Below are 7409 nucleotides of genomic sequence, written 5' to 3'. Positions count from 1 at the left end.
TCTGTGTTCTTGCGAAATGTAAATGCTAATTCTTTTTGTCTAATGATTCAGAAACTTATCAACATTGGATTTCCATTCGAATGCTATGACATCTGCTATTTAGAAACTTATCAAGTGACTTTTCTAAGACAATTAAGATTATTGGTTTCTTTATATTGATAAATTAAATAGTTCTATCTTTCTCTATTTATTCTATCACTACATGACTGCTCTTAACTAGATACTCTTTGCATGATTTTTTTCCCTTCAATTTGTGTAGTCTTCAAATTTTTATTTTTTTCTTAAAAGCTATGGTTTTATTTTAATCTTCATATTATGGATGTTTATATGCTTCTATGTTTGATGCTTTTAAGATTGTGTTTCCGTTTCCATGAAAGTTGTGGAATTTATTATGGGCACATACTTTTGCAGACAGGAAATTTTTTATATAATAGAATTATCAAAATCCAAAGTTCCTTACACTACTAAAAATATAGTTTTTAACATCGTTGGGACAATTACTAAAAATATAGTTTTTAACATCGCTGGGACAACAATAGTTGTAGCAAAACGGTCTTCAAATGTTGTTCGGTAGTAGTTTTGTAATATACGGGACGCGCTAACTACGATTTTGTCTAAAACTGACATAAAACCATTCAAAACACGCCGGTTTCGGTTAAACCGGTCGTTGATAGGACGAGAATAAAGATGATTTTCAATAACTGTGGTCATATTTAGTGGTATAAAATGAAAACCTTAGTGTGAAGAACACTCTCACATTGTCATAACCTGTAGAATCCACCCGTACCTGCCTTGCCCTTACCTGTAGAATCCACTCTCGTGTTGTGCTGCTGTGCTCTCGTTAGCATTGTCCCGGCACCCCCAGGCGTGAACCTCCACCACTGTAGAAGGTATGAACAAACCCCTAATCTCTTTTTTTCCATGGGGCTTTGTCGACTAGCTAGTAACTGTATCAAATTACTTTGGGTCTTATATTATGATTTTCTCATTTTCAGCAATTACCTATTAGCCAAATTTAAGTGGATAACCTAGTTTGTAGAGAAGAATGACTGTTTTTTTAGTAGTTTTTAATATATCGCTTAAACATTAGAAACTAAATATGAAGTTAGCCAATCAACTTGACTAATGACGAAATATAGGAAGCAAATTGACTAAACGAAATCTCACATAACTTAATTGTTGAACTTATAGGTTTATAGGAATCAATCTGAGTCACTGCCATCACCACATTCTTGTTTTCGATAGTGAGCATTGTTTGAGCTATGCACCTTTTTTCTGAGACTTGTCTGCTAATTAAAGCATGGGTATTGTCTGCAACTTCATAATCAATTTCAATGTATTTCTATTTTGTGCTTTTCCTTATTAGTATCCATGTTCAAGCTTAAATTTCTAAATTACAGCAGCTACGTACGTATATTCTCTTAGATTCAACAACTACATCTGATCTTTTTACTTAAAAACTTCAAATTTAATTCAACATAATGTGCAAATTCATGTCACAAAGTTCAAGTACATTTGTCATTGTCACCTCATGCACCCTTTTGTAATTCTTGATATCTTTATTTTATTTATACTCAATTTAGAAGTTCGAAACACCCTCATAGCATGCCAGTATATATCTAGTATATGATAATTATGCATTGTGTACCTTTATCTTCATCCTCGATCTCTTAGATGATATCTTCTTTTGATGCTTTCTTCTTTGTTCTTTTTCTTCAGCAATTTCCCGTGAAAGTAAATGCAGCTCAACAGGAAATTATATTAATAGTAGGCATCACTAAGAATTAAATGGAGAAACCATAATATGACAAGGATTATAAGAAATTCATTTTTACTATAGTACACGTCTCCATAGACTGTAGAGTGTAGATAGAACAATAATGGTGGTAACCTTTCATCCAAAATGGCCATAAGTGACAAGGAATAAGGTGTAGGAAGAAACATGCAAAGTTTTATACAATGTTAAAATTCTGCATGTATTTTTTTTGTTTGTGGTTTAATTTTCCTCTGTTGCTTAGTATACAAATTAAAATTTGGGATTGCTATGTGTATCTTTTTACTAGAATCCGTGGAAAAGGTGCCTTTTTGAATGGGAATCCCATAAAAGGTGTGAGGTGTGTCATCTGTTCTTTATTGTTTGAATGATTATTGTTAATTTAAATGTTATGCTTATGCATTCAAATTTCACAGTATCGTCACAAAATGAACTAATCAGCTCTCTTCTTGCAACTGAGGTAAGTCAAACCTGTTATAGTTTACTATGTGAAATCTATTTTTCTTTTCATATCTTTTTTTGCATCAATGAAGGGTATTTCCCTCCATCTTCTTATTGTGCACTTGTGTTGATAACACATGGAACTGAAAAATATACTTTGCTGCAAAATATCAATGTGTGGAATGGCCTTCTAAGTGAGAGCGCTTCTTTCAGTTTATCAAGTTAGCTACATATAAACCCACCCAGCGAATAGTAATAAACCTTGTTTATGTCACGTGTTTGGTTGGTCTAACATCCAATTATGACACTATGCATAATTCATGGCCATTGCTGCTGAACCCATTTGAATCATAATACTCTGAAGTATCTCTATTTCCACAAAAAATATTATACTAAAAAAAATGTTAATGTATCAAATTATTTGTATGTCTGTAATTTGCCCGTATCAACTTATTTGCTTATAGGGACTGGAAAAGTGTTAGTTTCAGAGGTTGTCTCAATGTATGATATATAACAACATTTGTATAAAATGCAACGAAATGTTAAAAATGTTATCAAATAGATTTTCAGTAAAAATGCACAAAGCTTAGTAGAAATAAATCCATCAACGACATAAAAAAGAACCAAACTATCTTGATGGAAAACGGAAGAATTTCAGTAGTAGCCAATAAGTAAAAATGATTTTGATATCTCATTAAACAAATGACAACACAATTTGTTAATTAAATTTGAGAAAAAAGTACTAGAACAATATAATTTCATTTATAGCAACAAAGGAGTAACAAAAGACTAGTATGCCAAGAGGTTTTACTAATCTCATACACTCCTTCTCCATTTGTTCACGGGAAAGAGGAAAATTCAGTGCAACTCTTGATAATGTACTACCACTAGTACATGTATTATATGAACCGTATTTATTGCTCTCTTTTAATAACTTTGTTTCTATCAAATAAAAATAATAATTCCATAATAACACTGATAGGAGATTGTATAAGAACTGAAATACCATCAAATTCAAGGAGGAAATCACCATTTTAGGAAAAACAAATCAACCAATGGAAAAACATACTAGAAAAGAAATGCATAGATAAGATGTAAAAATCATAGCTGACACACAGATTATGCCCTTCCTAGCCTAAGCTACCAACTTACTGCCAAAATTTTGTTTTGACTTGCCATTATTCCCCATCATTGTTTATTTCACCAACCAAAATTACTAACCTATTTCAACTTGCTTTGATCCAGTTACAATATAACCTTCCACACCATGGGCAATATCCATTTCATCATGCTAAAAAAACAATATATTAAATTATCAGCCAAGGAAATGAGGGCATAAGTAGAGATAAAACACTAATAAAAATGGAGGATTGGTAAAGAAAAAACAATTAACCTTTCCATTACATGTTTATATGTTAAGGTTTTTAAGTTTCTGATATTAAAATTCTACTTCATTAGTAACTATATTATCTAAACCTCCATATCCCTCAACCACAAACTATTTAAGCACAACCCATCATATCACATACCACATTCAAATGAAGAGTATCTCAAATATAATGTTCAGTGCTCACATAATAGATTTTCTTATACCTGAGCATTAGCCTTAGAAGTAGATTTGCCTTTGGATGAACCTGAACTTGCTTTCTTGTACCTCTCAATAGATGCTTTGACAGTGAAATAGGAATAGATTATTAACGATTTATGTTTAATAAATAGCTTTTAGTAGTTGAGAAAATTTCTTTTAGCATTAGTAATGATATTGTTTACCTTGCCTCTTTTTCAATATGAATCACATGATGTGTAGTAGCACAAGAACGTGCATCAATGTCTTCATTTATAATTGGAATTGACATGCTGAACATATTTGGAATAGTTACTCCTGGGAAACTATTTTGTAATTGATTCAAAACAAATTTGAAACCACCAAACATTTTGTTTCTAATTTCCTCAACTTTTTCTTGTAGCTTTATTTGTATTTCCTCTTGCAATTTTTCTTGTATGCTTTTTGTCTCTGCCTGACCATTTTTCTCCACTTCCTCAATTACTTTTTGAGTTTCAAGTTAAGATTGAGTTTCCCAAAAATTTGATGGCACAACCCCCTTTCCATATGTGTGCACATGGCTAGGACTATCTTTTCTAAAGACTTGAGATCTTAAGTTGTGCCTCGGTCTACTATTTCTGGATGTAAAGTTGTTGCCTCTTCTAGCTCTGACTATATTAGAAATTAGAACCATAATTAAGTCTGAACAAAAGTTATAAAAAGTAATAACATGATAAACATACAATAATTTTTTTTACTGCCTCATTCTTAGGCTTATGCGTTAGAATGTACATTTCCACTCGAGATGGATCTCTTCCATTTGGGTTCTTTGTTGTCTATTCACACATAAACAATAAGATAAGTAAAATATATAAGGTTCAGAACATTTCAACAAAAGTTTTTGATCCTGTGGTATGAACACTAGTGTGTAGTGCTCTAGTAACTTTGTTCTTCTTGCTATGATCATTTAAAAGAAATATTTTATATGTGAGCATAATTAGAAAGATAATCATAAATGAAGTAAATGAAATCACATAAAAATATATTTAAATCACTGAAGCTAAGACAGATTTCTAGAATTTAACAAGAATTCTCCATTACTCAAGAGGAACATTGGGCGGTCCATTCTTTATATTAGCATCCTCAGTCATGTTTAGCTTAAAACACTTTTTCATTAATCTACATTTATGAGTCCTCCAACTTAAAATATAGTTTCCAAAACCCATTTTTTGACACATTCTTCAATGTCAAACTTTGACTGCACCAAAAATACAAGGAAATGAATACTTAGCACAATTAGGGGGAAAACATAATTTAGAAGAAAAAAATACAGTGACTATTTGCCCCATATCATCCCAATTTGGTTTTAGTGTTTTCCAATTTGTGTATGTCATGGGAGCCAAATGTGCATTCCTAGCTAGTATCCCCAAATAACTACTCAACTTAGCCCAAAAGCAACCAACTAGTTAACCAAGTGCATTCAATCTAACTTGTAATCATTATCCATAGATTAAGCCATTGGTTTTGAGGCATCTTGTTCAGACCTCTTTTCTTCTTCCTACTGAACCTACAATAAAGTATTACAAAATTTAGACTTACTCTATTTTTCCAAGAAAAAATTCATATTTCAAAACCATGTAAATTACTCACTATTATTGTCCAACTTAGGTGATAAAGGTACTTGGCAAGGGCTTGATGCATTTTCCTCTAACTCACCAAGAATTTGTTCCATAGACCCACTTGGCCATGAGACCTTGTGTTTCTTCGATAGTTGAGGAGCAAAAGATGATTGAGAAGAACTTAAGCCATTGGTTTTGAGGCATCTCTTAGGACTATTTTTTGCTTCAGACTAGAACCTACAATAAAGTAATAAAAAATTTAGACATGCTCTACTTTTCAAAAATAAAATAAAATAAACCATCCAACAATAAAAATACTCAATTAATATTGGTAAATACACCAAGCACAGGAAGCAAACAGCCCCAAACCCATAGTAGTCAACCAATCATATTCTATGAAAAACATTAGTATTTCAAAACCATGTAAATTACTCACCATTGTTGTTCAACTTATGTGAAAAAGGTGCTTGGCAAGGGCTTGATGGATTTTCCTCTAACTCACCAAGAATTTCTTCCATAGACCCACTTGGCCATGAGACCTTGTGTTTCATGCTTGCCATAATACTATAATAACGAAATTTAAGCCTAATCGTTAAAGAACATGCACAATTAATTTGTAAGGACTAATGTACATTAGACTTCATGCATAAAATAGCAAAGTTCAAGTAAGAGTTAAAAAAAGAGCAAGAAATTTCTATGCAAAGAATTTTATATTGTACATTTTTTTAGGAACAAAGTACAGGAAACACTTTTAAAGAAAAAATACATGAAATTGTTATTTCTCTATCAGTAAAATCAACCATGTTGAGATCTTTCTCTTATTTCTTGATGATCTAATACACATGTGTCAATTTTTGTTCCAAGTATATCATCCCTAACCCAATTGACGTCTTCATTCTCATGAGAATATTGATCAAGTATAAGACTTCTTAATTGAGCTGTTGTGTGCTTTTCCATTTCACCATTCTCAAAGTCACCATATATATCAAACAAGTCTCTTGGAATGGTACTAGTAACAACATGCCAATCATCAGTTGGATCTTTTGTGCTATACAAATGTTTTACTTGAGTAGCAAATGCAAAGGGGTCATTTTGAAAAATCAACTTTCCTATATTTACAAGGGTAAATCCAAATCCATCTTCTTTGCTTCTAAACCAATCATATTCAAATAGCACAAATTTGGAATGCCCGTATTAATCTAACTAAAGTATGTCTTTCAGAACTCCATAGTAGGCAACATCTTCTACTTCACAATTTTCATCTTTCTTATTTTTAAACTTGACTATAGATGAAGTGACCATAACTCCAATATTTTGTGTTTTCCTTTCACAAGCTTTCAATGGTTAACATATAACCATTAATCTTGTAAGATGAAAATTTTCCAACAACAATGTTAGGCCTTCTAGACAACCACTTAATTTCTTCACTTGCAACCATATTGTACTGGTCCGCCGATTCTAGCTTCATATGCTAGATGTATAGACAAATGCATCGTTAGAAAAAAGAAAGAGGGAGGTAAGGTCTTTTCCAATTCATAAAGAATTAATGCAATTTCATCATCCAAGCACTTAAACTCCTCAACCTCAAAAACTTTGGAGCATAAAATCTTGAAGAAAGAACTAAAGTTGATTAACACTCTTGCAACTTCCTTTGGTAAAGTCCTTATTGCTATTTTGAGCAAGTCTTGCACCAAGAATTTTATATTGTTAAAGCTGAACACATCTAGAAATATTAGAACCATAATTTTCAGGAAGCTTTAAGGCCAACTTTCGTCATGGCTGAAGCACATGCAAAATCATTATCCAGGATCGTATTATCAAACATGTGACGATGATTTGTAGTTGGCAATACGGTGAGTCGTGAATACCGTCAGTTTCATCGTGGGACACTGTTAATTGCAACAACACAAGATGGAAATGGCCATGTTCTTCCGCTCGCATTTTCTGTGGTTGAGGAAGAAACATTAACAGCATGGTCATGGTTTTTGGCACACTTGCGTGAACATATCACAGATAAAGATGATATATGTCT

The 7409-nt window shown here is 32.3% G+C and overlaps 1 long non-coding RNA gene across 1 annotated transcript; it reads right to left on the bottom strand.

Moving 5' to 3' along the window:
- Positions 1 to 4737: 4737 nt before the first annotated feature.
- LOC106795668 (uncharacterized) lies at positions 4738 to 7124 on the bottom strand. Its single transcript, XR_001384359.2, has 3 exons — positions 5814 to 7124; positions 5409 to 5614; positions 4738 to 5325 (listed from the first exon to the last, which is right to left on the bottom strand). It is a non-coding gene; the product is annotated as an uncharacterized lncRNA (long non-coding RNA).
- Positions 7125 to 7409: the final 285 nt, after the last annotated feature.

The sequence above is a fragment of the Glycine max genome, chromosome 13 (genome assembly GCF_000004515.6).
Source record: "Glycine max cultivar Williams 82 chromosome 13, Glycine_max_v4.0, whole genome shotgun sequence".
In the NCBI taxonomy this organism is placed as follows: domain Eukaryota; kingdom Viridiplantae; phylum Streptophyta; class Magnoliopsida; order Fabales; family Fabaceae; genus Glycine; species Glycine max.
The sequence above is the reverse complement of the archived record's forward strand: the minus strand, read 5'-3'. Positions and strand labels throughout refer to the sequence as shown.